The following is a 25,503-nucleotide window of genomic DNA, read 5'->3' on the forward strand; positions in this document are numbered from 1 at the left end:
TTTCCTTTGAGCAGAAGCTGATAGAATGAGTAGATGAATTAATTTAATATAGATTATGAACTGTTATTTATTGCTAAACCACATGGAAAATACATTAATGGTTCTAAGTTTTAACACTAAGATTGAAAATCTCATTTGTATTGATTTTTTTGTGATATTTGTTTCTTCATGTCGATAATATATAAATATACCTTATGGGTAAACAGCTGAAAATAAGCTTTCAAACTATCTGGGGTTCACTGACATTAGCAATTCTTCATATGCTTGTCCCCCAGCCCAGCACGAGCGGCAGCCTGTTAGCTCAGTTGGTTAGAGCGTGGTGCTAATAACGCCAAGGTCACAGGTTCGATCCCTGTACAGGCCAAGTTTCTGTGTTAAATAAAAGATGCTTTTTCTTCTGTCTCTTTGTTATCTGTATATCTCTTTGGAGCAAGAGCTGCTAGAATGATTAGTTGAATCAATTTGATATAGATGTGGAATTATATATTAATGTTAAAGTGCCTTGAACATCCATTAATGGTTCAAAGTTCTAACACTAAGTAATTAATCTCCCATTTATTACAAGTAATTTAGGAAAGTCTAGTTTTGATTTTTTGATAATGCTTAAAGACACCATGAATGTAAACAGCTGAATATAAGATTTCCATCTATCTCGGGTTAACAATCAGTAGCACTTCATCATCTGTTATTTCTTCAGTAGTATGCTATAAATATAGTAAGCCTATTATCTGATTCTGTTAGAACATGAAGTTAAAAATGCCAAGAACATACTTTCTACCACTCTCCAAGCAAACACTTAACGCTGCTTTAATGTTGAAATAAATGCATTTTCTTCTGTATCTTGTTTAAATCTATATTTCCTTTGAGCAGAAGCTGATAGAATGAGTAGATGAATTAATTTAATATAGATGATGAACTGTTATTTATTGCTAAACCACATGGAAAATACATTAATGGTTCTAAGTTTTAACACTAAGAATGAAAATCTCATTTGTATTGATTTTTTTGTGATATTTGTTTCTTCATGTCGATAATATATAAATATACCTTATGGGTAAACAGCTGAAAAAAGGCTTTCAAACTATCTGGGGTTCACTGACATTACCACTTCTTCATATGCTTGTCCCCCAGCCCAGCATGAACAGCGGCCTGTTAGCTCAGTTGGTTAGAGCGTGGTGCTAATAACGCCAAGGTCACAGGTTCGATCCCTGTACAGGCCAAGTTTCTGTGTTAAATAAAAGATGCTTTTTCTTCTGTCTCTTTGTTATCTGTATATCTCTTTGGAGCAAGAGCTGCTAGAATCATTAGTTGAATCAATTTGATATAGATGTGGAATTATATATTAATGTTAAAGTGCCTTGAACATCCATTAATGGTTGTAAGTTCTAACACTAAGTAACTAAATCTCTCATTTATTACAAGCATTTTCTTCTGTCTGATGTTTATCTCTATATTTCCTTTGAGCAGAAGCTGATAGAATGAGTAGATGAATTAATTTAATATAGATGATGAACTGTTATTTATTGCTAAACCACATGGAAAATACATTAATGGTCCTAAGTTTTAACACTAAGATTGAAAATCTCATTTGTATTGATTTTTTTGTGATATTTGTTTCTTCATGTCGATAATATATAAATATACCTTATGGGTAAACAGCTGAAAATAAACTTTCAAACTATCTGGGGTTCACTGACATTAGCAATTCTTCATATGCTTGTCCCCCAGCCCAGCACGAGCGGCGGCCTGTTAGCTCAGTTGGTTAGAGCGTGGTGCTAATAACGCCAAGGTCACAGGTTCGATCCCTGTACAGGCCAAGTTTCTGTGTTAAATAAAAGATGCTTTTTCTTCTGTCTCTTTGTTATCTGTATATCTCTTTGGAGCAAGAGCTGCTAGAATCATTAGTTGAATCAATTTGATATAGATGTGGAATTATATATTAATGTTAAAGTGCCTTGAACATCCATTAATGGTTCAAAGTTCTAACACTAAGTAATTAATCTCCCATTTATTACAAGTAATTTAGGAAAGTCTAGTTTTGATTTTTTGATAATGCTTAAAGACACCATGAATGTAAACAGCTGAATATAAGATTTCCATCTATCTCGGGTTAACAATCAGTAGCACTTCATCATCTGTTATTTCTTCAGTAGTATGCTATAAATATAGTAAGCCTATTATCTGATTCTGTTAGAACATGAAGTTAAAAATGCCAAGAACATACTTTCTACCACTCTCCAAGCAAACACTTAACGCTGCTTTAATGTTGAAATAAATGCATTTTCTTCTGTATCTTGTTTAAATCTATATTTCCTTTGAGCAGAAGCTGAGAGATGGAGTAGATGAATTAATTTAATATAGATGATGAACTGTTATTTATTGCTAAACCACATGGAAAATACATTAATGGTTCTAAGTTTTAACACTAAGAATGAAAATCTCATTTGTATTGATTTTTTTGTGATATTTGTTTCTTCATGTCGATAATATATAAATATACCTTATGGGTAAACAGCTGAAAAAAGGCTTTCAAACTATCTGGGGTTCACTGACATTACCACTTCTTCATATGCTTGTCCCCCAGCCCAGCATGAACAGCGGCCTGTTAGCTCAGTTGGTTAGAGCGTGGTGCTAATAACGCCAAGGTCACAGGTTCGATCCCTGTACAGGCCAAGTTTCTGTGTTAAATAAAAGATGCTTTTTCTTCTGTCTCTTTGTTATCTGTATATCTCTTTGGAGCAAGAGCTGCTAGAATCATTAGTTGAATCAATTTGATATAGATGTGGAATTATATATTAATGTTAAAGTGCCTTGAACATCCATTAATGGTTGTAAGTTCTAACACTAAGTAACTAAATCTCTCATTTATTACAAGCATTTTCTTCTGTCTGATGTTTATCTCTATATTTCCTTTGAGCAGAAGCTGATAGAATGAGTAGATGAATTAATTTAATATAGATGATGAACTGTTATTTATTGCTAAACCACATGGAAAATACATTAATGGTCCTAAGTTTTAACACTAAGATTGAAAATCTCATTTGTATTGATTTTTTTGTGATATTTGTTTCTTCATGTCGATAATATATAAATATACCTTATGGGTAAACAGCTGAAAATAAGCTTTCAAACTATCTGGGGTTCACTGACATTAGCAATTCTTCATATGCTTGTCCCCCAGCCCAGCACGAGCGGCGGCCTGTTAGCTCAGTTGGTTAGAGCGTGGTGCTAATAACGCCAAGGTCACAGGTTCGATCCCTGTACAGGCCAAGTTTCTGTGTTAAATAAAAGATGCTTTTTCTTCTGTCTCTTTGTTATCTGTATATCTCTTTGGAGCAAGAGCTGCTAGAATCATTAGTTGAATCAATTTGATATAGATGTGGAATTATATATTAATGTTAAAGTGCCTTGAACATCCATTAATGGTTCAAAGTTCTAACACTAAGTAATTAATCTCCCATTTATTACAAGTAATTTAGGAAAGTCTAGTTTTGATTTTTTGATAATGCTTAAAGACACCATGAATGTAAACAGCTGAATATAAGATTTCCATCTATCTCGGGTTAACAATCAGTAGCACTTCATCATCTGTTATTTCTTCAGTAGTATGCTATAAATATAGTAAGCCTATTATCTGATTCTGTTAGAACATGAAGTTAAAAATGGCAAGAACATACTTTCTACCACTCTCCAAGCAAACACTTAACGCTGCTTTAATGTTGAAATAGATGCATTTTCTTCTGTATCTTGTTTAAATCTATATTTCCTTTGAGCAGAAGCTGATAGAATGAGTAGATGAATTAATTTAATATAGATGATGAACTGTTATTTATTGCTAAACCACATGGAAAATACATTAATGGTTCTAAGTTTTAACACTAAGATTGAAAATCTCATTTGTATTGATTTTTTTGTGATATTTGTTTCTTCATGTCGATAATATATAAATATACCTTATGGGTAAACAGCTGAAAATAAGCTTTCAAACTATCTGGGGTTCACTGACATTAGCAATTCTTCATATGCTTGTCCCCCAGCCCAGCACAAACAGCGGCCTGTTAGCTCAGTTGGTTAGAGCGTGGTGCTAATAACGCCAAGGTCACAGGTTCGATCCCTGTACAGGCCAAGTTTCTGTGTTAAATAAAAGATGCTTTTTCTTCTGTCTCTTTGTTATCTGTATATCTCTTTGGAGCAAGAGCTGCTAGAATCATTAGTTGAATCAATTTGATATAGATGTGGAATTATATATTAATGTTAAAGTGCCTTGAACATCCATTAATGGTTGTAAGTTCTAACACTAAGTAACTAAATCTCTCATTTATTACAAGCATTTCCTTCTGTCTGATGTTTATCTCTATATTTCCTTTGAGCAGAAGCTGATAGAATGAGTAGATGAATTAATTTAATATAGATGATAAACTGTTATTTATTGCTAAACCACATAGAAAATACATTAATGGTTCTAAGTTTTAACACTAAGAATGAAAATCTCATTTGTATTGATTTTTTTGTGATATTTGTTTCTTCATGTCGATAATATATAAATATACCTTATGGGTAAACAGCTGAAAATAAGCTTTCAAACTATCTGGGGTTCACTGACATTAGCAATTCTTCATATGCTTGTCCCCCAGCCCAGCACGAACGGCGGCCTGTTAGCTCAGTTGGTTAGAGCGTGGTGCTAATAACGCCAAGGTCACAGGTTCGATCCCTGTACAGGCCAAGTTTCTGTGTTAAAAAAAAGATGCTTTTTCTTGTGTCTCTTTGTTAACTGTATATCTCTTTGGAGCAAGAGCTGCTAGAATAATTAGTTGAATCAATTTGATATAGATGTGGAATTATATATTAATGTTAAAGTGCCTTGAACATCCATTAATGGTTGTAAGTTCTAACACTAAGTAACTAAATCTCTCATTTATTACAAGCATTTTCTTCTGTCTGATGTTTATCTCTATATTTCCTTTGAGCAGGAGCTGATAGAATGAGTAGATGAATTAATTTAATATAGATGATGAACTGTTATTTATTGCTAAACCATATAGAACATACATTAATGGTTCTAAGTTTTAACACTAAGAATGAAAATCTCATTTGTATTGATTTTTTTGTGATATTTGTTTCTTCATGTCGATAATATATAAATATACCTTATGGGTAAACAGCTGAAAATAAGCTTTCAAACTATCTGGGGTTCACTGACATTAGCAGTTCTGCATATGCTTTCCCCCAGCACAGCACGAACGGCGGCCTGTTAGCTCAGTTGGTTAGAGCGTGGTGCTAATAACGCCAAGGTCACAGGTTCGATCCCTGTACAGGCCAAGTTTCTGTGTTAAAAAAAAGATGCTTTTTCTTGTGTCTCTTTGTTAACTGTATATCTCTTTGGAGCAAGAGCTGCTAGTAGTTGAATCAATTTGATATAGATGTGGAATTATATATTAATGTTAAAGTGCCTTGAACATCCATTAATGGTTGTAAGTTCTAACACTAAGTAACTAAATCTCTCATTTATTACAAGCATTTTCTTCTGTCTGATGTTTATCTCTATATTTCCTTTGAGCAGGAGCTGATAGAATGAGTAGATGAATTAATTTAATATAGATGATGAACTGTTATTTATTGCTAAACCACATGGAAAATACATTAATGGTTCTAAGTTTTAACACTAAGATTGAAAATCTCATTTGTATTGATTTTTTTGTGATATTTGTTTCTTCATGTCGATAATATATAAATATACCTTATGGGTAAACAGCTGAAAATAAGCTTTCAAACTATCTGGGGTTCACTGACATTAGCACTTCTTCATATGCTTGTCCCCAGCCCAGCACAAACAGTGGCCTGTTAGCTCAGTTGGTTAGAGCGTGGTGCTAATAACGCCAAGGTCACAGGTTCGATCCCTGTACAGGCCACGTTTCTGTGTTAAATAAAAGATGCTTTTTCTTCTGTCTCTTTGTTATCTGTATATCTCTTTGGAGCAAGAGTTGCTAGAATCATTAGTTGAATCAATTTGATATAGATGTGGAATTATATATTAATGTTAAAGTGCCTTGAACATCCATTAATGGTTGTAAGTTCTATCACTAAGTAACTAAATCTCTCATTTATTACAAGCATTTTCTTCTGTCTGATGTTTATCTCTATATTTCCTTTGAGCAGGAGCTGATAGAATGAGTAGATGAATTAATTTAATATAGATGATGAACTGTTATTTATTGCTAAACCACATAGAACATACATTAATGGTTCTAAGTTTTAACACTAAGAATGAAAATCTCATTTGTATTGATTTTTTTGTGATATTTGTTTCTTCATGTCGATAATATATAAATATACCTTATGGGTAAACAGCTGAAAATAAGCTTTCAAACTATCTGGGGTTCACTGACATTAGCAGTTCTGCATATGCTTGTCCCCCAGCACAGCACGAACGGCGGCCTGTTAGCTCAGTTGGTTAGAGCGTGGTGCTAATAACGCCAAGGTCACAGGTTCGATCCCTGTACAGGGCAAGTTTCTGTGTTAAAAAAAAGATGCTTTTTCTTGTGTCTCTTTGTTAACTTTATATCTCTTTGGAGCAAGAGCTACTAGTAGTTGAATCAATTTGATATAGATGTGGAATTATATATTAATGTTAAAGTGCCTTGAACATCCATTAATGGTTGTAAGTTCTAACACTAAGTAACTAAATCTCTCATTTATTACAAGCATTTTCTTCTGTCTGATGTTTATCTCTATATTTCCTTTGAGCAGGAGCTGATAGAATGAGTAGATGAATTAATTTAATATAGATGATGAACTGTTATTTATTGCTAAACCACATGGAAAATACAAAAAAATTTCTAAGTTTTAACACTAAGATTGAAAATCTCATTTGTATTGATTTTTTTGTGATATTTGTTTCTTCATGTCGATAATATATAAATATACCTTATGGGTAAACAGCTGAAAATAAGCTTTCAAACTATCTGGGGTTCACTGACATTAGCAATTCTTCAAATGCTTGTCCCCCAGCCCAGCACGAACAGCGGCCTGTTAGCTCAGTTGGTTAGAGCGTGGTGCTAATAACGCCAAGGTCACAGGTTCGATCCCTGTACAGGCCAAGTTTCTGTGTTAAATAAAAGATGCTTTTTCTTCTGTCTCTTTGTTATCTGTATATCTCTTTGGAGCAAGAGCTGCTAGAATGATTAGTTGAATCAATTTGATATAGATGTGGAATTATATATTAATGTTAAAGTGCCTTGAACATCCATTAATGGTTCAAAGTTCTAACACTAAGTAATTAATCTCCCATTTATTACAAGTAATTTAGGAAAGTCTAGTTTTGATTTTTTGATAATGCTTAAAGACACCATGAATGTAAACAGCTGAATATAAGATTTCCATCTATCTCGGGTTAACAATCAGTAGCACTTCATCATCTGTTATTTCTTCAGTAGTATGCTATAAATATAGTTAGCCTATTATCTGATTCTGTTAGAACATGAAGTTAAAAATGGCAAGAACATACTTTCTACCACTCTCCAAGCAAACACTTAACGCTGCTTTAATGTTGAAATAGATGCATTTTCTTCTGTATCTTGTTTAAATCTATATTTCCTTTGAGCAGAAGCTGATAGAATGAGTAGATGAATTAATTTAATATAGATGATGAACTGTTATTTATTGCTAAACCACATGGAAAATACATTAATGGTTCTAAGTTTTAACACTAAGATTGAAAATCTCATTTGTATTGATTTTTTTGTGATATTTGTTTCTTCATGTCGATAATATATAAATATACCTTATGGGTAAACAGCTGAAAAAAGGCTTTCAAACTATCTGGGGTTCACTGACATTACCACTTCTTCATATGCTTGTCCCCCAGCCAAGCATGAACAGCGGCCTGTTAGCTCAGTTGGTTAGAGCGTGGTGCTAATAACGCCAAGGTCACAGGTTCGATCCCTGTACAGGCCAAGTTTCTGTGTTAAATAAAAGATGCTTTTTCTTCTGTCTCTTTGTTATCTGTATATCTCTTTGGAGCAAGAGCTGCTAGAATCATTAGTTGAATCAATTTGATATAGATGTGGAATTATATATTAATGTTAAAGTGCCTTGAACATCCATTAATGGTTGTAAGTTCTAACACTAAGTAACTAAATCTCTCATTTATTACAAGCATTTTCTTCTGTCTGATGTTTATCTCTATATTTCCTTTGAGCAGAAGCTGATAGAATGAGTAGATGAATTAATTTAATATAGATGATAAACTGTTATTTATTGCTAAACCACATAGAAAATACATTAATGGTTCTAAGTTTTAACACTAAGAATGAAAATCTCATTTGTATTGATTTTTTTGTGATATTTGTTTCTTCATGTCGATAATATATAAATATACCTTATGGGTAAACAGCTGAAAATAAGCTTTCAAACTATCTGGGGTTCACTGACATTAGCAATTCTTCATATGCTTGTCCCCCAGCCCAGCACGAACGGCGGCCTGTTAGCTCAGTTGGTTAGAGCGTGGTGCTAATAACGCCAAGGTCACAGGTTCGATCCCTGTACAGGCCAAGTTTCTGTGTTAAAAAAAAGATGCTTTTTCTTGCGTCTCTTTGTTAACTGTATATCTCTTTGGAGCAAGAGCTGCTAGAATCATTAGTTGAATCAATTTGATATAGATGTGGAATTATATATTAATGTTAAAGTGCCTTGAACATCCATTAATGGTTGTAAGTTCTAACACTAAGTAACTAAATCTCTAATTTATTACAAGCATTTTCTTCTGTCTGATGTTTATCTCTATATTTCCTTTGAGCAGGAGCTGATAGAATGAGTAGATGAATTAATTGAATATAGATGATGAACTGTTATTTATTGCTAAACCACATAGAACATACATTAATGGTTCTAAGTTTTAACACTAAGAATGAAAATCTCATTTGTATTGATTTTTTTGTGATATTTGTTTCTTCATGTCGATAATATATAAATATACCTTATGGGTAAACAGCTGAAAATAAGCTTTCAAACTATCTGGGGTTCACTGACATTAGCAGTTCTGCATATGCTTGTCCCCCAGCACAGCACGAACGGCGGCCTGTTAGCTCAGTTGGTTAGAGCGTGGTGCTAATAACGCCAAGGTCACAGGTTCGATCCCTGTACAGGCCAAGTTTCTGTGTTAAAAAAAAGATGCTTTTTCTTGTGTCTCTTTGTTAACTGTATATCTCTTTGGAGCAAGAGCTGCTAGTAGTTGAATCAATTTGATATAGATGTGGAATTATATATTAATGTTAAAGTGCCTTGAACATCCATTAATGGTTGTAAGTTCTAACACTAAGTAACTAAATCTCTCATTTATTACAAGCATTTTCTTCTGTCTGATGTTTATCTCTATATTTCCTTTGAGCAGGAGCTGATAGAATGAGTAGATGAATTAATTTAATATAGATGATGAACTGTTATTTATTGCTAAACCACATGGAAAATACATTAATGGTTCTAAGTTTTAACACTAAGATTGAAAATCTCATTTGTATTGATTTTTTTGTGATATTTGTTTCTTCATGTCGATAATATATAAATATACCTTATGGGTAAACAGCTGAAAATAAGCTTTCAAACTATCTGGGGTTCACTGACATTAGCAATTCTTCATATGCTTGTCCCCCAGCCCAGCACGAGCGGCGGCCTGTTAGCTCAGTTGGTTAGAGCGTGGTGCTAATAACGCCAAGGTCACAGGTTCGATCCCTGTACAGGCCAAGTTTCTGTGTTAAATAAACGATGCTTTTTCTTCTGTCTCTTTGTTATCTGTATATCTCTTTGGAGCAAGAGCTGCTAGAATCATTAGTTGAATCAATTTGATATAGATGTGGAATTATATATTAATGTTAAAGTGCCTTGAACATCCATTAATGGTTGTAAGTTCTAACACTAAGTAACTAAATCTCTCATTTATTACAAGCATTTTCTTCTGTCTGATGTTTATCTCTATATTTCCTTTGAGCAGGAGCTGATAGAATGAGTAGATGAATTAATTTAATATAGATGATGAACTGTTATTTATTGCTAAACCACATAGAACATACATTAATGGTTCTAAGTTTTAACACTAAGAATGAAAATCTCATTTGTATTGATTTTTTTGTGATATTTGTTTCTTCATGTCGATAATATATAAATATACCTTATGGGTAAACAGCTGAAAATAAGCTTTCAAACTATCTGGGGTTCACTGACATTAGCAGTTCTGCATATGCTTGTCCCCCAGCACAGAACGAACGGCGGCCTGTTAGCTCAGTTGGTTAGAGCGTGGTGCTAATAACGCCAAGGTCACAGGTTCGATCCCTGTACAGGCCAAGTTTCTGTGTTAAAAAAAAGATGCTTTTTCTTGTGTCTCTTTGTTAACTGTATATCTCTTTGGAGCAAGAGCTGCTAGTAGTTGAATCAATTTGATATAGATGTGGAATTATATATTAATGTTAAAGTGCCTTGAACATCCATTAATGGTTGTAAGTTCTAACACTAAGTAACTAAATCTCTCATTTATTACAAGCATTTTCTTCTGTCTGATGTTTATCTCTATATTTCCTTTGAGCAGGAGCTGATAGAATGAGTAGATGAATTAATTTAATATAGATGATGAACTGTTATTTATTGCTAAACCACATAGAACATACATTAATGGTTCTAAGTTTTAACACTAAGAATGAAAATCTCATTTGTATTGATTTTTTTGTGATATTTGTTTCTTCATGTCGATAATATATAAATATACCTTATGGGTAAACAGCTGAAAATAAGCTTTCAAACTATCTGGGGTTCACTGACATTCGCAATTCTTCATATGCTTGTCCCCCAGCCCAGCACGAACAGCGGCCAGTTAGCTCAGTTGGTTAGAGCGTGGTGATAATAACGCCAAGGTCACAGGTTCGATCCCTGTACAGGCCAAGTTTCTGTGTTAAATAAAAGATGCTTTTTCTTCTGTCTCTTTGTTATCTGTATATCTCTTTGGAGCAAGAGCTGCTAGAATCATTAGTTGAATCAATTTGATATAGATGTGGAATTATATATTAATGTTAAAGTGCCTTGAACACCCATTAATGGTTCAAAGTTCTAACACTAAGTAATTAATCTCCCATTTATTACAAGTAATTTAGGAAAGACTAGTTTTGATTTTTTGATAATGCTTAAAGACACCATGAATGTAAACAGCTGAATATAAGATTTCCATCTATCTCGGGTTAACAATCAGTAGCACTTCATCATCTGTTATTTCTTCAGTAGTATGCTATAAATATAGTAAGCCTATTATCTGATTCTGTTAGAACATGAAGTTAAAAATGCCAAGAACATACTTTCTACCACTCTCCAAGCAAACACTTAACGCTGCTTTAATGTTGAAATAGATGCATTTTCTTCTGTATCTTGTTTAAATCTATATTTCCTTTGAGCAGAAGCTGATAGAATGAGTAGATGAATTAATTTAATATAGATTATGAACTGTTATTTATTGCTAAACCACATGGAAAATACATTAATGGTTCTAAGTTTTAACACTAAGATTGAAAATCTCATTTGTATTGATTTTTTTGTGATATTTGTTTCTTCATGTCGATAATATATAAATATACCTTATGGGTAAACAGCTGAAAATAAGCTTTCAAACTATCTGGGGTTCCCTGACATTCGCAATTCTTCATATGCTTGTCCCCCAGCCCAGAACAAACGGTGGCCTGTTAGCTCAGTTGGTTAGAGCGTGGTGCTAATAACGCCAAGGTCACAGGTTCGATCCCTGTACAGGCCAAGTTTCTGTGTTAAATAAACGATGCTTTTTCTTCTGTCTCTTTGTTATCTGTATATCTCTTTGGAGCAAGAGCTGCTAGAATCATTAGTTGAATCAATTTGATATAGATGTGGAATTATATATTAATGTTAAAGTGCCTTGAACATCCATTAATGGTTGTAAGTTCTAACACTAAGTAACTAAATCTCTCATTTATTACAAGCATTTTCTTCTGTCTGATGTTTATCTCTATATTTCCTTTGAGCAGGAGCTGATAGAATGAGTAGATGAATTAATTTAATATAGATGATGAACTGTTATTTATTGCTAAACCACATAGAACATACATTAATGGTTCTAAGTTTTAACACTAAGAATGAAAATCTCATTTGTATTGATTTTTTTGTGATATTTGTTTCTTCATTTCGATAATATATAAATATACCTTATGGGTAAACAGCTGAAAATAAGCTTTCAAACTATCTGGGGTTCACTGACATTAGCAGTTCTGCATATGCTTGTCCCCCAGCACAGCACGAACGGCGGCCTGTTAGCTCAGTTGGTTAGAGCGTGGTGCTAATAACGCCAAGGTCACAGGTTCGATCCCTGTACAGGCCAAGTTTCTGTGTTAAAAAAAAGATGCTTTTTCTTGTGTCTCTTTGTTAACTGTATATCTCTTTGGAGCAAGAGCTGCTAGTAGTTGAATCAATTTGATATAGATGTGGAATTATATATTAATGTTAAAGTGCCTTGAACATCCATTAATGGTTGTAAGTTCTAACACTAAGTAACTAAATCTCTCATTTATTACAAGCATTTTCTTCTGTCTGATGTTTATCTCTATATTTCCTTTGAGCAGGAGCTGATAGAATGAGTAGATGAATTAATTTAATATAGATGATGAACTGTTATTTATTGCTAAACCACATGGAAAATACATTAATGGTTCTAAGTTTTAACACTAAGATTGAAAATCTCATTTGTATTGATTTTTTTGTGATATTTGTTTCTTCATGTCGATAATATATAAATATACCTTATGGGTAAACAGCTGAAAATAAGCTTTCAAACTATCTGGGGTTCACTGACATTAGCAATTCTTCATATGCGTGTCCCCCAGCCCCGCACGAACGGCGGCCTGTTAGCTCAGTTGGTTAGAGCGTGGTGCTAATAACGCCAAGGTCACAGGTTCGATCCCTGTACAGGCCAAGTTTCTGTGGTCAATAAAAGATGCTTTTTCTTGTGTCTCTTTGTTATCTGTATATCTCTTTGGAGCAAGAGCTGCTAGAATGATTAGTTGAATCAATTTGATATAGATGTGGAATTATATATTAATGTTAAAGTGCCTTGAACATCCATTAATGGTTGTAAGTTCTAACACTAAGTAACTAAATCTCTCATTTATTACAAGCATTTTCTTCTGTCTGATGTTTATCTCTATATTTCCTTTGAGCAGGAGCTGATAGAATGAGTAGATGAATTAATTTAATATAGATGATGAACTGTTATTTATTGCTAAACCACATAGAACATACATTAATGGTTCTAAGTTTTAACACTAAGAATGAAAATCTCATTTGTATTGATTTTTTTGTGATATTTGTTTCTTCATGTCGATAATATATAAATATACCTTATGGGTAAACAGCTGAAAATAAGCTTTCAAACTATCTGGGGTTCACTGACATTAGCAGTTCTGCATATGCTTGTCCCCCAGCACAGAACGAACGGCGGCCTGTTAGCTCAGTTGGTTAGAGCGTGGTGCTAATAACGCCAAGGTCACAGGTTCGATCCCTGTACAGGCCAAGTTTCTGTGTTAAAAAAAAGATGCTTTTTCTTGTGTCTCTTTGTTAACTGTATATCTCTTTGGAGCAAGAGCTGCTAGAATCATTAGTTGAATCAATTTGATATAGATGTGGAATTATATATTAATGTTAAAGTGCCTTGAACATCCATTAATGGTTGTAAGTTCTAACACTAAGTAACTAAATCTCTAATTTATTACAAGCATTTTCTTCTGTCTGATGTTTATCTCTATATTTCCTTTGAGCAGGAGCTGATAGAATGAGTAGATGAATTAATTGAATATAGATGATGAACTGTTATTTATTGCTAAACCACATAGAACATACATTAATGGTTCTAAGTTTTAACACTAAGAATGAAAATCTCATTTGTATTGATTTTTTTGTGATATTTGTTTCTTCATGTCGATAATATATAAATATACCTTATGGGTAAACAGCTGAAAATAAGCTTTCAAACTATCTGGGGTTCACTGACATTAGCAGTTCTGCATATGCTTGTCCCCCAGCACAGCACGAACGGCGGCCTGTTAGCTCAGTTGGTTAGAGCGTGGTGCTAATAACGCCAAGGTCACAGGTTCGATCCCTGTACAGGCCAAGTTTCTGTGTTAAAAAAAAGATGCTTTTTCTTGTGTCTCTTTGTTAACTGTATATCTCTTTGGAGCAAGAGCTGCTAGTAGTTGAATCAATTTGATATAGATGTGGAATTATATATTAATGTTAAAGTGCCTTGAACATCCATTAATGGTTGTAAGTTCTAACACTAAGTAACTAAATCTCTCATTTATTACAAGCATTTTCTTCTGTCTGATGTTTATCTCTATATTTCCTTTGAGCAGGAGCTGATAGAATGAGTAGATGAATTAATTTAATATAGATGATGAACTGTTATTTATTGCTAAACCACATGGAAAATACATTAATGGTTCTAAGTTTTAACACTAAGATTGAAAATCTCATTTGTATTGATTTTTTTGTGATATTTGTTTCTTCATGTCGATAATATATAAATATACCTTATGGGTAAACAGCTGAAAATAAGCTTTCAAACTATCTGGGGTTCACTGACATTAGCAATTCTTCATATGCTTGTCCCCCAGCCCAGCACGAGCGGCGGCCTGTTAGCTCAGTTGGTTAGAGCGTGGTGCTAATAACGCCAAGGTCACAGGTTCGATCCCTGTACAGGCCAAGTTTCTGTGTTAAATAAACGATGCTTTTTCTTCTGTCTCTTTGTTATCTGTATATCTCTTTGGAGCAAGAGCTGCTAGAATCATTAGTTGAATCAATTTGATATAGATGTGGAATTATATATTAATGTTAAAGTGCCTTGAACATCCATTAATGGTTGTAAGTTCTAACACTAAGTAACTAAATCTCTCATTTATTACAAGCATTTTCTTCTGTCTGATGTTTATCTCTATATTTCCTTTGAGCAGGAGCTGATAGAATGAGTAGATGAATTAATTTAATATAGATGATGAACTGTTATTTATTGCTAAACCACATAGAACATACATTAATGGTTCTAAGTTTTAACACTAAGAATGAAAATCTCATTTGTATTGATTTTTTTGTGATATTTGTTTCTTCATGTCGATAATATATAAATATACCTTATGGGTAAACAGCTGAAAATAAGCTTTCAAACTATCTGGGGTTCACTGACATTAGCAGTTCTGCATATGCTTGTCCCCCAGCACAGAACGAACGGCGGCCTGTTAGCTCAGTTGGTTAGAGCGTGGTGCTAATAACGCCAAGGTCACAGGTTCGATCCCTGTACAGGCCAAGTTTCTGTGTTAAAAAAAAGATGCTTTTTCTTGTGTCTCTTTGTTAACTGTATATCTCTTTGGAGCAAGAGCTGCTAGTAGTTGAATCAATTTGATATAGATGTGGAATTATATATTAATGTTAAAGTGCCTTGAACATCCATTAATGGTTGTAAGTTCTAACACTAAGTAACTAAATCTCTCATTTATTACAAGCATTTTCTTCTGTCTGATGTTTATCTCTATATTTCCTTTGAGCAGGAGCTGATAGAATGAGTAGATGAATTAATTTAATATAGATGATGAACTGTTATTTATTGCTAAACCACATAGAACATACATTAATGGTTCTAAGTTTTAACACTAAGAATGAAAATCTCATTTGTATTGATTTTTTTGTGATATTTGTTTCTTCATGTCGATAATATATAAATATACCTTATGGGTAAACAGCTGAAAATAAGCTTTCAAACTATCTGGGGTTCACTGACATTCGCAATTCTTCATATGCTTGTCCCCCAGCCCAGCACGAACAGCGGCCAGTTAGCTCAGTTGGTTAGAGCGTGGTGATAATAACGCCAAGGTCACAGGTTCGATCCCTGTACAGGCCAAGTTTCTGTGTTAAATAAAAGATGCTTTTTCTTCTGTCTCTTTGTTATCTGTATATCTCTTTGGAGCAAGAGCTGCTAGAATCATTAGTTGAATCAATTTGATATAGATGTGGAATTATATATTAATGTTAAAGTGCCTTGAACACCCATTAATGGTTCAAAGTTCTAACACTAAGTAATTAATCTCCCATTTATTACAAGTAATTTAGGAAAGACTAGTTTTGATTTTTTGATAATGCTTAAAGACACCATGAATGTAAACAGCTGAATATAAGATTTCCATCTATCTCGGGTTAACAATCAGTAGCACTTCATCATCTGTTATTTCTTCAGTAGTATGCTATAAATATAGTAAGCCTATTATCTGATTCTGTTAGAACATGAAGTTAAAAATGCCAAGAACATACTTTCTACCACTCTCCAAGCAAACACTTAACGCTGCTTTAATGTTGAAATAGATGCATTTTCTTCTGTATCTTGTTTAAATCTATATTTCCTTTGAGCAGAAGCTGATAGAATGAGTAGATGAATTAATTTAATATAGATTATGAACTGTTATTTATTGCTAAACCACATGGAAAATACATTAATGGTTCTAAGTTTTAACACTAAGATTGAAAATCTCATTTGTATTGATTTTTTTGTGATATTTGTTTCTTCATGTCGATAATATATAAATATACCTTATGGGTAAACAGCTGAAAATAAGCTTTCAAACTATCTGGGGTTCCCTGACATTCGCAATTCTTCATATGCTTGTCCCCCAGCCCAGAACAAACGGTGGCCTGTTAGCTCAGTTGGTTAGAGCGTGGTGCTAATAACGCCAAGGTCACAGGTTCGATCCCTGTACAGGCCAAGTTTCTGTGTTAAATAAACGATGCTTTTTCTTCTGTCTCTTTGTTATCTGTATATCTCTTTGGAGCAAGAGCTGCTAGAATCATTAGTTGAATCAATTTGATATAGATGTGGAATTATATATTAATGTTAAAGTGCCTTGAACATCCATTAATGGTTGTAAGTTCTAACACTAAGTAACTAAATCTCTCATTTATTACAAGCATTTTCTTCTGTCTGATGTTTATCTCTATATTTCCTTTGAGCAGGAGCTGATAGAATGAGTAGATGAATTAATTTAATATAGATGATGAACTGTTATTTATTGCTAAACCACATAGAACATACATTAATGGTTCTAAGTTTTAACACTAAGAATGAAAATCTCATTTGTATTGATTTTTTTGTGATATTTGTTTCTTCATTTCGATAATATATAAATATACCTTATGGGTAAACAGCTGAAAATAAGCTTTCAAACTATCTGGGGTTCACTGACATTAGCAGTTCTGCATATGCTTGTCCCCCAGCACAGCACGAACGGCGGCCTGTTAGCTCAGTTGGTTAGAGCGTGGTGCTAATAACGCCAAGGTCACAGGTTCGATCCCTGTACAGGCCAAGTTTCTGTGTTAAAAAAAAGATGCTTTTTCTTGTGTCTCTTTGTTAACTGTATATCTCTTTGGAGCAAGAGCTGCTAGTAGTTGAATCAATTTGATATAGATGTGGAATTATATATTAATGTTAAAGTGCCTTGAACATCCATTAATGGTTGTAAGTTCTAACACTAAGTAACTAAATCTCTCATTTATTACAAGCATTTTCTTCTGTCTGATGTTTATCTCTATATTTCCTTTGAGCAGGAGCTGATAGAATGAGTAGATGAATTAATTTAATATAGATGATGAACTGTTATTTATTGCTAAACCACATGGAAAATACATTAATGGTTCTAAGTTTTAACACTAAGATTGAAAATCTCATTTGTATTGATTTTTTTGTGATATTTGTTTCTTCATGTCGATAATATATAAATATACCTTATGGGTAAACAGCTGAAAATAAGCTTTCAAACTATCTGGGGTTCACTGACATTAGCAATTCTTCATATGCGTGTCCCCCAGCCCCGCACGAACGGCGGCCTGTTAGCTCAGTTGGTTAGAGCGTGGTGCTAATAACGCCAAGGTCACAGGTTCGATCCCTGTACAGGCCAAGTTTCTGTGGTCAATAAAAGATGCTTTTTCTTGTGTCTCTTTGTTATCTGTATATCTCTTTGGAGCAAGAGCTGCTAGAATGATTAGTTGAATCAATTTGATATAGATGTGGAATTATATATTAATGTTAAAGTGCCTTGAACATCCATTAATGGTTGTAAGTTCTAACACTAAGTAACTAAATCTCTCATTTATTACAAGCATTTTCTTCTGTCTGATGTTTATCTCTATATTTCCTTTGAGCAGGAGCTGATAGAATGAGTAGATGAATTAATTTAATATAGATGATGAACTGTTATTTATTGCTAAACCACATAGAACATACATTAATGGTTCTAAGTTTTAACACTAAGAATGAAAATCTCATTTGTATTGATTTTTTTGTGATATTTGTTTCTTCATGTCGATAATATATAAATATACCTTATGGGTAAACAGCTGAAAATAAGCTTTCAAACTATCTGGGGTTCACTGACATTAGCAGTTCTGCATATGCTTGTCCCCCAGCACAGAACGAACGGCGGCCTGTTAGCTCAGTTGGTTAGAGCGTGGTGCTAATAACGCCAAGGTCACAGGTTCGATCCCTGTACAGGCCAAGTTTCTGTGTTAAAAAAAAGATGCTTTTTCTTGTGTCTCTTTGTTAACTGTATATCTCTTTGGAGCAAGAGCTGCTAGTAGTTGAATCAATTTGATATAGATGTGGAATTATATATTAATGTTAAAGTGCCTTGAACATCCATTAATGGTTGTAAGTTCTAACACTAAGTAACTAAATCTCTCATTTATTACAAGCATTTTCTTCTGTCTGATGTTTATCTCTATATTTCCTTTGAGCAGGAGCTGATAGAATGAGTAGATGAATTAATTTAATATAGATGATGAACTGTTATTTATTGCTAAACCACATAGAACATACATTAATGGTTCTAAGTTTTAACACTAAGAATGAAAATCTCATTTGTATTGATTTTTTTGTGATATTTGTTTCTTCATGTCGATAATATATAAATATACCTTATGGGTAAACAGCTGAAAATAAGCTTTCAAACTATCTGGGGTTCACTGACATTCGCAATTCTTCATATGCTTGTCCCCCAGCCCAGCACGAACAGCGGCCTGTTAGCTCAGTTGGTTAGAGCGTGGTGCTAATAACGCCAAGGTCACAGGTTCGATCCCTGTACAGGCCAAGTTTCTGTGTTAAATAAAAGATGCTTTTTCTTGTGTCTCTTTGTTATCTGTATATCTCTTTGGAGCAAGAGCTGCTAGAATCATTAGTTGAATCAATTTGATATAGATGTGGAATTATATATTAATGTTAAAGTGCCTTGAACACCCATTAATGGTTCAAAGTTCTAACACTAAGTAATTAATCTCCCATTTATTACAAGTAATTTAGGAAAGACTAGTTTTGATTTTTTGATAATGCTTAAAGACACCATGAATGTAAACAGCTGAATATAAGATTTCCATCTATCTCGGGTTAACAATCAGTAGCACTTCATCATCTGTTATTTCTTCAGTAGTATGCTATAAATATAGTAAGCCTATTATCTGATTCTGTTAGAACATGAAGTTAAAAATGCCAAGAACATACTTTCTACCACTCTCCAAGCAAACACTTAACGCTGCTTTAATGTTGAAATAGATGCATTTTCTTCTGTATCTTGTTTAAATCTATATTTCCTTTGAGCAGAAGCTGATAGAATGAGTAGATGAATTAATTTAATATAGATGATGAACTGTTATTTATTGCTAAACCACATGGAAAATACATTAATGGTTCTAAGTTTTAACACTAAGAATGAAAATCTCATTTGTATTGATTTTTTTGTGATATTTGTTTCTTCATGTCGATAATATATAAATATACCTTATGGGTAAACAGCTGAAAATAAGCTTTCAAACTATCTGGGGTTCACTGACATTAGCAATTCTTCATATGCTTGTCCCCCAGCCCAGCACAAACAGCGGCCTGTTAGCTCAGTTGGTTAGAGCGTGGTGCTAATAACGCCAAGGTCACAGGTTCGATCCCTGTACAGGCCAAGTTTCTGTGTTAAATAAAAGATGCTTTTTCTTCTGTCTCTTTGTTATCTGTATATCTCTTTGGAGCAAGAGCTGCTAGAATCATTAGTTGAATCAATTTGATATAGATGTGGAATTATATATTAATGTTAAAGTGCCTTGAACATCCATTAATGGTTGTAAGTTCTAACACTAAGTAACTAAATCTCTCATTTATTACAAGCATTTCCTTCTGTCTGATGTTTATCTCTATATTTCCTTTGAGCAGAAGCTGATAGAATGAGTAGATGAATTAATTTAATATAGATGATAAACTGTTATTTATTGCTAAACCACATAGAAAATACATTAATGGTTCTAAGTTTTAACACTAAGAATGAAAATCTCATTTGTATTGATTTTTTTGTGATATTTGTTTCTTCATGTCGATAATATATAAATATACCTTATGGGTAAACAGCTGAAAATAAGCTTTCAAACTATCTGGGGTTCACTGACATTAGCAATTCTTCATATGCTTGTCCCCCAGCCCAGCACGAACGGCGGCCTGTTAGCTCAGTTGGTTAGAGCGTGGTGCTAATAACGCCAAGGTCACAGGTTCGATCCCTGTACAGGCCAAGTTTCTGTGTTAAAAAAAAGATGCTTTTTCTTGTGTCTCTTTGTTAACTGTATATCTCTTTGGAGCAAGAGCTGCTAGAATAATTAGTTGAATCAATTTGATATAGATGTGGAATTATATATTAATGTTAAAGTGCCTTGAACATCCATTAATGGTTGTAAGTTCTAACACTAAGTAACTAAATCTCTCATTTATTACAAGCATTTTCTTCTGTCTGATGTTTATCTCTATATTTCCTTTGAGCAGGAGCTGATAGAATGAGTAGATGAATTAATTTAATATAGATGATGAACTGTTATTTATTGCTAAACCATATAGAACATACATTAATGGTTCTAAGTTTTAACACTAAGAATGAAAATCTCATTTGTATTGATTTTTTTGTGATATTTGTTTCTTCATGTCGATAATATATAAATATACCTTATGGGTAAACAGCTGAAAATAAGCTTTCAAACTATCTGGGGTTCACTGACATTAGCAGTTCTGCATATGCTTGTCCCCCAGCACAGCACGAACGGCGGCCTGTTAGCTCAGTTGGTTAGAGCGTGGTGCTAATAACGCCAAGGTCACAGGTTCGATCCCTGTACAGGCCAAGTTTCTGTGTTAAAAAAAAGATGCTTTTTCTTGTGTCTCTTTGTTAACTGTATATCTCTTTGGAGCAAGAGCTGCTAGTAGTTGAATCAATTTGATATAGATGTGGAATTATATATTAATGTTAAAGTGCCTTGAACATCCATTAATGGTTGTAAGTTCTAACACTAAGTAACTAAATCTCTCATTTATTACAAGCATTTTCTTCTGTCTGATGTTTATCTCTATATTTCCTTTGAGCAGGAGCTGATAGAATGAGTAGATGAATTAATTTAATATAGATGATGAACTGTTATTTATTGCTAAACCACATGGAAAATACATTAATGGTTCTAAGTTTTAACACTAAGATTGAAAATCTCATTTGTATTGATTTTTTTGTGATATTTGTTTCTTCATGTCGATAATATATAAATATACCTTATGGGTAAACAGCTGAAAATAAGCTTTCAAACTATCTGGGGTTCACTGACATTAGCACTTCTTCATATGCTTGTCCCCAGCCCAGCACAAACAGTGGCCTGTTAGCTCAGTTGGTTAGAGCGTGGTGCTAATAACGCCAAGGTCACAGGTTCGATCCCTGTACAGGCCACGTTTCTGTGTTAAATAAAAGATGCTTTTTCTTCTGTCTCTTTGTTATCTGTATATCTCTTTGGAGCAAGAGTTGCTAGAATCATTAGTTGAATCAATTTGATATAGATGTGGAATTATATATTAATGTTAAAGTGCCTTGAACATCCATTAATGGTTGTAAGTTCTATCACTAAGTAACTAAATCTCTCATTTATTACAAGCATTTTCTTCTGTCTGATGTTTATCTCTATATTTCCTTTGAGCAGGAGCTGATAGAATGAGTAGATGAATTAATTTAATATAGATGATGAACTGTTATTTATTGCTAAACCACATAGAACATACATTAATGGTTCTAAGTTTTAACACTAAGAATGAAAATCTCATTTGTATTGATTTTTTTGTGATATTTGTTTCTTCATGTCGATAATATATAAATATACCTTATGGGTAAACAGCTGAAAATAAGCTTTCAAACTATCTGGGGTTCACTGACATTAGCAGTTCTGCATATGCTTGTCCCCCAGCACAGCACGAACGGCGGCCTGTTAGCTCAGTTGGTTAGAGCGTGGTGCTAATAACGCCAAGGTCACAGGTTCGATCCCTGTACAGGGCAAGTTTCTGTGTTAAAAAAAAGATGCTTTTTCTTGTGTCTCTTTGTTAACTTTATATCTCTTTGGAGCAAGAGCTACTAGTAGTTGAATCAATTTGATATAGATGTGGAATTATATATTAATGTTAAAGTGCCTTGAACATCCATTAATGGTTGTAAGTTCTAACACTAAGTAACTAAATCTCTCATTTATTACAAGCATTTTCTTCTGTCTGATGTTTATCTCTATATTTCCTTTGAGCAGGAGCTGATAGAATGAGTAGATGAATTAATTTAATATAGATGATGAACTGTTATTTATTGCTAAACCACATGGAAAATACAAAAAAATTTCTAAGTTTTAACACTAAGATTGAAAATCTCATTTGTATTGATTTTTTTGTGATATTTGTTTCTTCATGTCGATAATATATAAATATACCTTATGGGTAAACAGCTGAAAATAAGCTTTCAAACTATCTGGGGTTCACTGACATTAGCAATTCTTCAAATGCTTGTCCCCCAGCCCAGCACGAACAGCGGCCTGTTAGCTCAGTTGGTTAGAGCGTGGTGCTAATAACGCCAAGGTCACAGGTTCGATCCCTGTACAGGCCAAGTTTCTGTGTTAAATAAAAGATGCTTTTTCTTCTGTCTCTTTGTTATCTGTATATCTCTTTGGAGCAAGAGCTGCTAGAATGATTAGTTGAATCAATTTGATATAGATGTGGAATTATATATTAATGTTAAAGTGCCTTGAACATCCATTAATGGTTCAAAGTTCTAACACTAAGTAATTAATCTCCCATTTATTACAAGTAATTTAGGAAAGTCTAGTTTTGATTTTTTGATAATGCTTAAAGACACCATGAATGTAAACAGCTGAATATAAGATTTCCATCTATCTCGGGTTAACAATCAGTAGCACTTCATCATCTGTTATTTCTTCAGTAGTATGCTATAAATATAGTTAGCCTATTATCTGATTCTGTTAGAACATGAAGTTAAAAATGGCAAGAACATACTTTCTACCACTCTCCAAGCAAACACTTAACGCTGCTTTAATGTTGAAATAGATGCATTTTCTTCTGTATCTTGTTTAAATCTATATTTCCTTTGAGCAGAAGCTGATAGAATGAGTAGATGAATTAATTTAATATAGATGATGAACTGTTATTTATTGCTAAACCACATGGAAAATACATTAATGGTTCTAAGTTTTAACACTAAGATTGAAAATCTCATTTGTATTGATTTTTTTGTGATATTTGTTTCTTCATGTCGATAATATATAAATATACCTTATGGGTAAACAGCTGAAAAAAGGCTTTCAAACTATCTGGGGTTCACTGACATTACCACTTCTTCATATGCTTGTCCCCCAGCCAAGCATGAACAGCGGCCTGTTAGCTCAGTTGGTTAGAGCGTGGTGCTAATAACGCCAAGGTCACAGGTTCGATCCCTGTACAGGCCAAGTTTCTGTGTTAAATAAAAGATGCTTTTTCTTCTGTCTCTTTGTTATCTGTATATCTCTTTGGAGCAAGAGCTGCTAGAATCATTAGTTGAATCAATTTGATATAGATGTGGAATTATATATTAATGTTAAAGTGCCTTGAACATCCATTAATGGTTGTAAGTTCTAACACTAAGTAACTAAATCTCTCATTTATTACAAGCATTTTCTTCTGTCTGATGTTTATCTCTATATTTCCTTTGAGCAGAAGCTGATAGAATGAGTAGATGAATTAATTTAATATAGATGATAAACTGTTATTTATTGCTAAACCACATAGAAAATACATTAATGGTTCTAAGTTTTAACACTAAGAATGAAAATCTCATTTGTATTGATTTTTTTGTGATATTTGTTTCTTCATGTCGATAATATATAAATATACCTTATGGGTAAACAGCTGAAAATAAGCTTTCAAACTATCTGGGGTTCACTGACATTAGCAATTCTTCATATGCTTGTCCCCCAGCCCAGCACGAACGGCGGCCTGTTAGCTCAGTTGGTTAGAGCGTGGTGCTAATAACGCCAAGGTCACAGGTTCGATCCCTGTACAGGCCAAGTTTCTGTGTTAAAAAAAAGATGCTTTTTCTTGTGTCTCTTTGTTAACTGTATATCTCTTTGGAGCAAGAGCTGCTAGAATCATTAGTTGAATCAATTTGATATAGATGTGGAATTATATATTAATGTTAAAGTGCCTTGAACATCCATTAATGGTTGTAAGTTCTAACACTAAGTAACTAAATCTCTAATTTATTACAAGCATTTTCTTCTGTCTGATGTTTATCTCTATATTTCCTTTGAGCAGGAGCTGATAGAATGAGTAGATGAATTAATTGAATATAGATGATGAACTGTTATTTATTGCTAAACCACATAGAACATACATTAATGGTTCTAAGTTTTAACACTAAGAATGAAAATCTCATTTGTATTGATTTTTTTGTGATATTTGTTTCTTCATGTCGATAATATATAAATATACCTTATGGGTAAACAGCTGAAAATAAGCTTTCAAACTATCTGGGGTTCACTGACATTAGCAGTTCTGCATATGCTTGTCCCCCAGCACAGCACGAACGGCGGCCTGTTAGCTCAGTTGGTTAGAGCGTGGTGCTAATAACGCCAAGGTCACAGGTTCGATCCCTGTACAGGCCAAGTTTCTGTGTTAAAAAAAAGATGCTTTTTCTTGTGTCTCTTTGTTAACTGTATATCTCTTTGGAGCAAGAGCTGCTAGTAGTTGAATCAATTTGATATAGATGTGGAATTATATATTAATGTTAAAGTGCCTTGAACATCCATTAATGGTTGTAAGTTCTAACACTAAGTAACTAAATCTCTCATTTATTACAAGCATTTTCTTCTGTCTGATGTTTATCTCTATATTTCCTTTGAGCAGGAGCTGATAGAATGAGTAGATGAATTAATTTAATATAGATGATGAACTGTTATTTATTGCTAAACCACATGGAAAATACATTAATGGTTCTAAGTTTTAACACTAAGATTGAAAATCTCATTTGTATTGATTTTTTTGTGATATTTGTTTCTTCATGTCGATAATATATAAATATACCTTATGGGTAAACAGCTGAAAATAAGCTTTCA

General features: G+C 33.5%; 34 non-coding genes across 34 annotated transcripts; all 34 read left to right on the top strand.

Annotated features, from left to right (window-relative positions):
* The first annotated feature begins 1,146 nt into the window (after nt 1-1,146).
* Nucleotides 1,147-1,220, top strand: TRNAI-AAU (transfer RNA isoleucine (anticodon AAU)). Its single transcript has one exon. It is a non-coding gene; the product is annotated as a tRNA-Ile (tRNA).
* Nucleotides 1,221-1,743: 523 nt separating this feature from the next.
* TRNAI-AAU (transfer RNA isoleucine (anticodon AAU)) lies at nt 1,744-1,817 on the top strand. Its single transcript has one exon. It is a non-coding gene; the product is annotated as a tRNA-Ile (tRNA).
* Nucleotides 1,818-2,599: 782 nt separating this feature from the next.
* On the top strand, nt 2,600-2,673 carry TRNAI-AAU (transfer RNA isoleucine (anticodon AAU)). The gene has a single exon. It is a non-coding gene; the product is annotated as a tRNA-Ile (tRNA).
* Nucleotides 2,674-3,196: 523 nt separating this feature from the next.
* Nucleotides 3,197-3,270, top strand: TRNAI-AAU (transfer RNA isoleucine (anticodon AAU)). Its single transcript has one exon. It is a non-coding gene; the product is annotated as a tRNA-Ile (tRNA).
* A 782-nt stretch (nt 3,271-4,052) lies between these two features.
* Nucleotides 4,053-4,126, top strand: TRNAI-AAU (transfer RNA isoleucine (anticodon AAU)). The gene has a single exon. It is a non-coding gene; the product is annotated as a tRNA-Ile (tRNA).
* A 523-nt stretch (nt 4,127-4,649) lies between these two features.
* Nucleotides 4,650-4,723, top strand: TRNAI-AAU (transfer RNA isoleucine (anticodon AAU)). Its single transcript has one exon. It is a non-coding gene; the product is annotated as a tRNA-Ile (tRNA).
* Nucleotides 4,724-5,245: 522 nt separating this feature from the next.
* Nucleotides 5,246-5,319, top strand: TRNAI-AAU (transfer RNA isoleucine (anticodon AAU)). The gene has a single exon. It is a non-coding gene; the product is annotated as a tRNA-Ile (tRNA).
* Nucleotides 5,320-5,835: 516 nt separating this feature from the next.
* On the top strand, nt 5,836-5,909 carry TRNAI-AAU (transfer RNA isoleucine (anticodon AAU)). Its single transcript has one exon. It is a non-coding gene; the product is annotated as a tRNA-Ile (tRNA).
* Nucleotides 5,910-7,023: 1,114 nt separating this feature from the next.
* TRNAI-AAU (transfer RNA isoleucine (anticodon AAU)) lies at nt 7,024-7,097 on the top strand. Its single transcript has one exon. It is a non-coding gene; the product is annotated as a tRNA-Ile (tRNA).
* A 782-nt stretch (nt 7,098-7,879) lies between these two features.
* On the top strand, nt 7,880-7,953 carry TRNAI-AAU (transfer RNA isoleucine (anticodon AAU)). The gene has a single exon. It is a non-coding gene; the product is annotated as a tRNA-Ile (tRNA).
* A 523-nt stretch (nt 7,954-8,476) lies between these two features.
* Nucleotides 8,477-8,550, top strand: TRNAI-AAU (transfer RNA isoleucine (anticodon AAU)). The gene has a single exon. It is a non-coding gene; the product is annotated as a tRNA-Ile (tRNA).
* A 523-nt stretch (nt 8,551-9,073) lies between these two features.
* TRNAI-AAU (transfer RNA isoleucine (anticodon AAU)) lies at nt 9,074-9,147 on the top strand. Its single transcript has one exon. It is a non-coding gene; the product is annotated as a tRNA-Ile (tRNA).
* Nucleotides 9,148-9,664: 517 nt separating this feature from the next.
* Nucleotides 9,665-9,738, top strand: TRNAI-AAU (transfer RNA isoleucine (anticodon AAU)). The gene has a single exon. It is a non-coding gene; the product is annotated as a tRNA-Ile (tRNA).
* A 523-nt stretch (nt 9,739-10,261) lies between these two features.
* TRNAI-AAU (transfer RNA isoleucine (anticodon AAU)) lies at nt 10,262-10,335 on the top strand. Its single transcript has one exon. It is a non-coding gene; the product is annotated as a tRNA-Ile (tRNA).
* Nucleotides 10,336-11,708: 1,373 nt separating this feature from the next.
* TRNAI-AAU (transfer RNA isoleucine (anticodon AAU)) lies at nt 11,709-11,782 on the top strand. The gene has a single exon. It is a non-coding gene; the product is annotated as a tRNA-Ile (tRNA).
* Nucleotides 11,783-12,305: 523 nt separating this feature from the next.
* Nucleotides 12,306-12,379, top strand: TRNAI-AAU (transfer RNA isoleucine (anticodon AAU)). The gene has a single exon. It is a non-coding gene; the product is annotated as a tRNA-Ile (tRNA).
* Nucleotides 12,380-12,896: 517 nt separating this feature from the next.
* Nucleotides 12,897-12,970, top strand: TRNAI-AAU (transfer RNA isoleucine (anticodon AAU)). Its single transcript has one exon. It is a non-coding gene; the product is annotated as a tRNA-Ile (tRNA).
* A 523-nt stretch (nt 12,971-13,493) lies between these two features.
* Nucleotides 13,494-13,567, top strand: TRNAI-AAU (transfer RNA isoleucine (anticodon AAU)). The gene has a single exon. It is a non-coding gene; the product is annotated as a tRNA-Ile (tRNA).
* A 523-nt stretch (nt 13,568-14,090) lies between these two features.
* Nucleotides 14,091-14,164, top strand: TRNAI-AAU (transfer RNA isoleucine (anticodon AAU)). Its single transcript has one exon. It is a non-coding gene; the product is annotated as a tRNA-Ile (tRNA).
* A 517-nt stretch (nt 14,165-14,681) lies between these two features.
* On the top strand, nt 14,682-14,755 carry TRNAI-AAU (transfer RNA isoleucine (anticodon AAU)). The gene has a single exon. It is a non-coding gene; the product is annotated as a tRNA-Ile (tRNA).
* A 523-nt stretch (nt 14,756-15,278) lies between these two features.
* On the top strand, nt 15,279-15,352 carry TRNAI-AAU (transfer RNA isoleucine (anticodon AAU)). The gene has a single exon. It is a non-coding gene; the product is annotated as a tRNA-Ile (tRNA).
* Nucleotides 15,353-16,725: 1,373 nt separating this feature from the next.
* Nucleotides 16,726-16,799, top strand: TRNAI-AAU (transfer RNA isoleucine (anticodon AAU)). The gene has a single exon. It is a non-coding gene; the product is annotated as a tRNA-Ile (tRNA).
* A 523-nt stretch (nt 16,800-17,322) lies between these two features.
* On the top strand, nt 17,323-17,396 carry TRNAI-AAU (transfer RNA isoleucine (anticodon AAU)). Its single transcript has one exon. It is a non-coding gene; the product is annotated as a tRNA-Ile (tRNA).
* A 517-nt stretch (nt 17,397-17,913) lies between these two features.
* Nucleotides 17,914-17,987, top strand: TRNAI-AAU (transfer RNA isoleucine (anticodon AAU)). The gene has a single exon. It is a non-coding gene; the product is annotated as a tRNA-Ile (tRNA).
* Nucleotides 17,988-18,510: 523 nt separating this feature from the next.
* Nucleotides 18,511-18,584, top strand: TRNAI-AAU (transfer RNA isoleucine (anticodon AAU)). Its single transcript has one exon. It is a non-coding gene; the product is annotated as a tRNA-Ile (tRNA).
* Nucleotides 18,585-19,101: 517 nt separating this feature from the next.
* On the top strand, nt 19,102-19,175 carry TRNAI-AAU (transfer RNA isoleucine (anticodon AAU)). The gene has a single exon. It is a non-coding gene; the product is annotated as a tRNA-Ile (tRNA).
* Nucleotides 19,176-19,957: 782 nt separating this feature from the next.
* On the top strand, nt 19,958-20,031 carry TRNAI-AAU (transfer RNA isoleucine (anticodon AAU)). The gene has a single exon. It is a non-coding gene; the product is annotated as a tRNA-Ile (tRNA).
* Nucleotides 20,032-20,554: 523 nt separating this feature from the next.
* TRNAI-AAU (transfer RNA isoleucine (anticodon AAU)) lies at nt 20,555-20,628 on the top strand. Its single transcript has one exon. It is a non-coding gene; the product is annotated as a tRNA-Ile (tRNA).
* Nucleotides 20,629-21,151: 523 nt separating this feature from the next.
* On the top strand, nt 21,152-21,225 carry TRNAI-AAU (transfer RNA isoleucine (anticodon AAU)). The gene has a single exon. It is a non-coding gene; the product is annotated as a tRNA-Ile (tRNA).
* Nucleotides 21,226-21,741: 516 nt separating this feature from the next.
* On the top strand, nt 21,742-21,815 carry TRNAI-AAU (transfer RNA isoleucine (anticodon AAU)). Its single transcript has one exon. It is a non-coding gene; the product is annotated as a tRNA-Ile (tRNA).
* Nucleotides 21,816-22,929: 1,114 nt separating this feature from the next.
* TRNAI-AAU (transfer RNA isoleucine (anticodon AAU)) lies at nt 22,930-23,003 on the top strand. The gene has a single exon. It is a non-coding gene; the product is annotated as a tRNA-Ile (tRNA).
* A 782-nt stretch (nt 23,004-23,785) lies between these two features.
* Nucleotides 23,786-23,859, top strand: TRNAI-AAU (transfer RNA isoleucine (anticodon AAU)). Its single transcript has one exon. It is a non-coding gene; the product is annotated as a tRNA-Ile (tRNA).
* Nucleotides 23,860-24,382: 523 nt separating this feature from the next.
* Nucleotides 24,383-24,456, top strand: TRNAI-AAU (transfer RNA isoleucine (anticodon AAU)). The gene has a single exon. It is a non-coding gene; the product is annotated as a tRNA-Ile (tRNA).
* A 523-nt stretch (nt 24,457-24,979) lies between these two features.
* TRNAI-AAU (transfer RNA isoleucine (anticodon AAU)) lies at nt 24,980-25,053 on the top strand. The gene has a single exon. It is a non-coding gene; the product is annotated as a tRNA-Ile (tRNA).
* The last annotated feature ends 450 nt before the right edge of the window (nt 25,054-25,503 follow it).

Source organism: Triturus cristatus, chromosome 5_1, assembly GCF_964204655.1.
Source record: "Triturus cristatus chromosome 5_1, aTriCri1.1, whole genome shotgun sequence".
Lineage (NCBI taxonomy): Eukaryota > Metazoa > Chordata > Amphibia > Caudata > Salamandridae > Triturus > Triturus cristatus.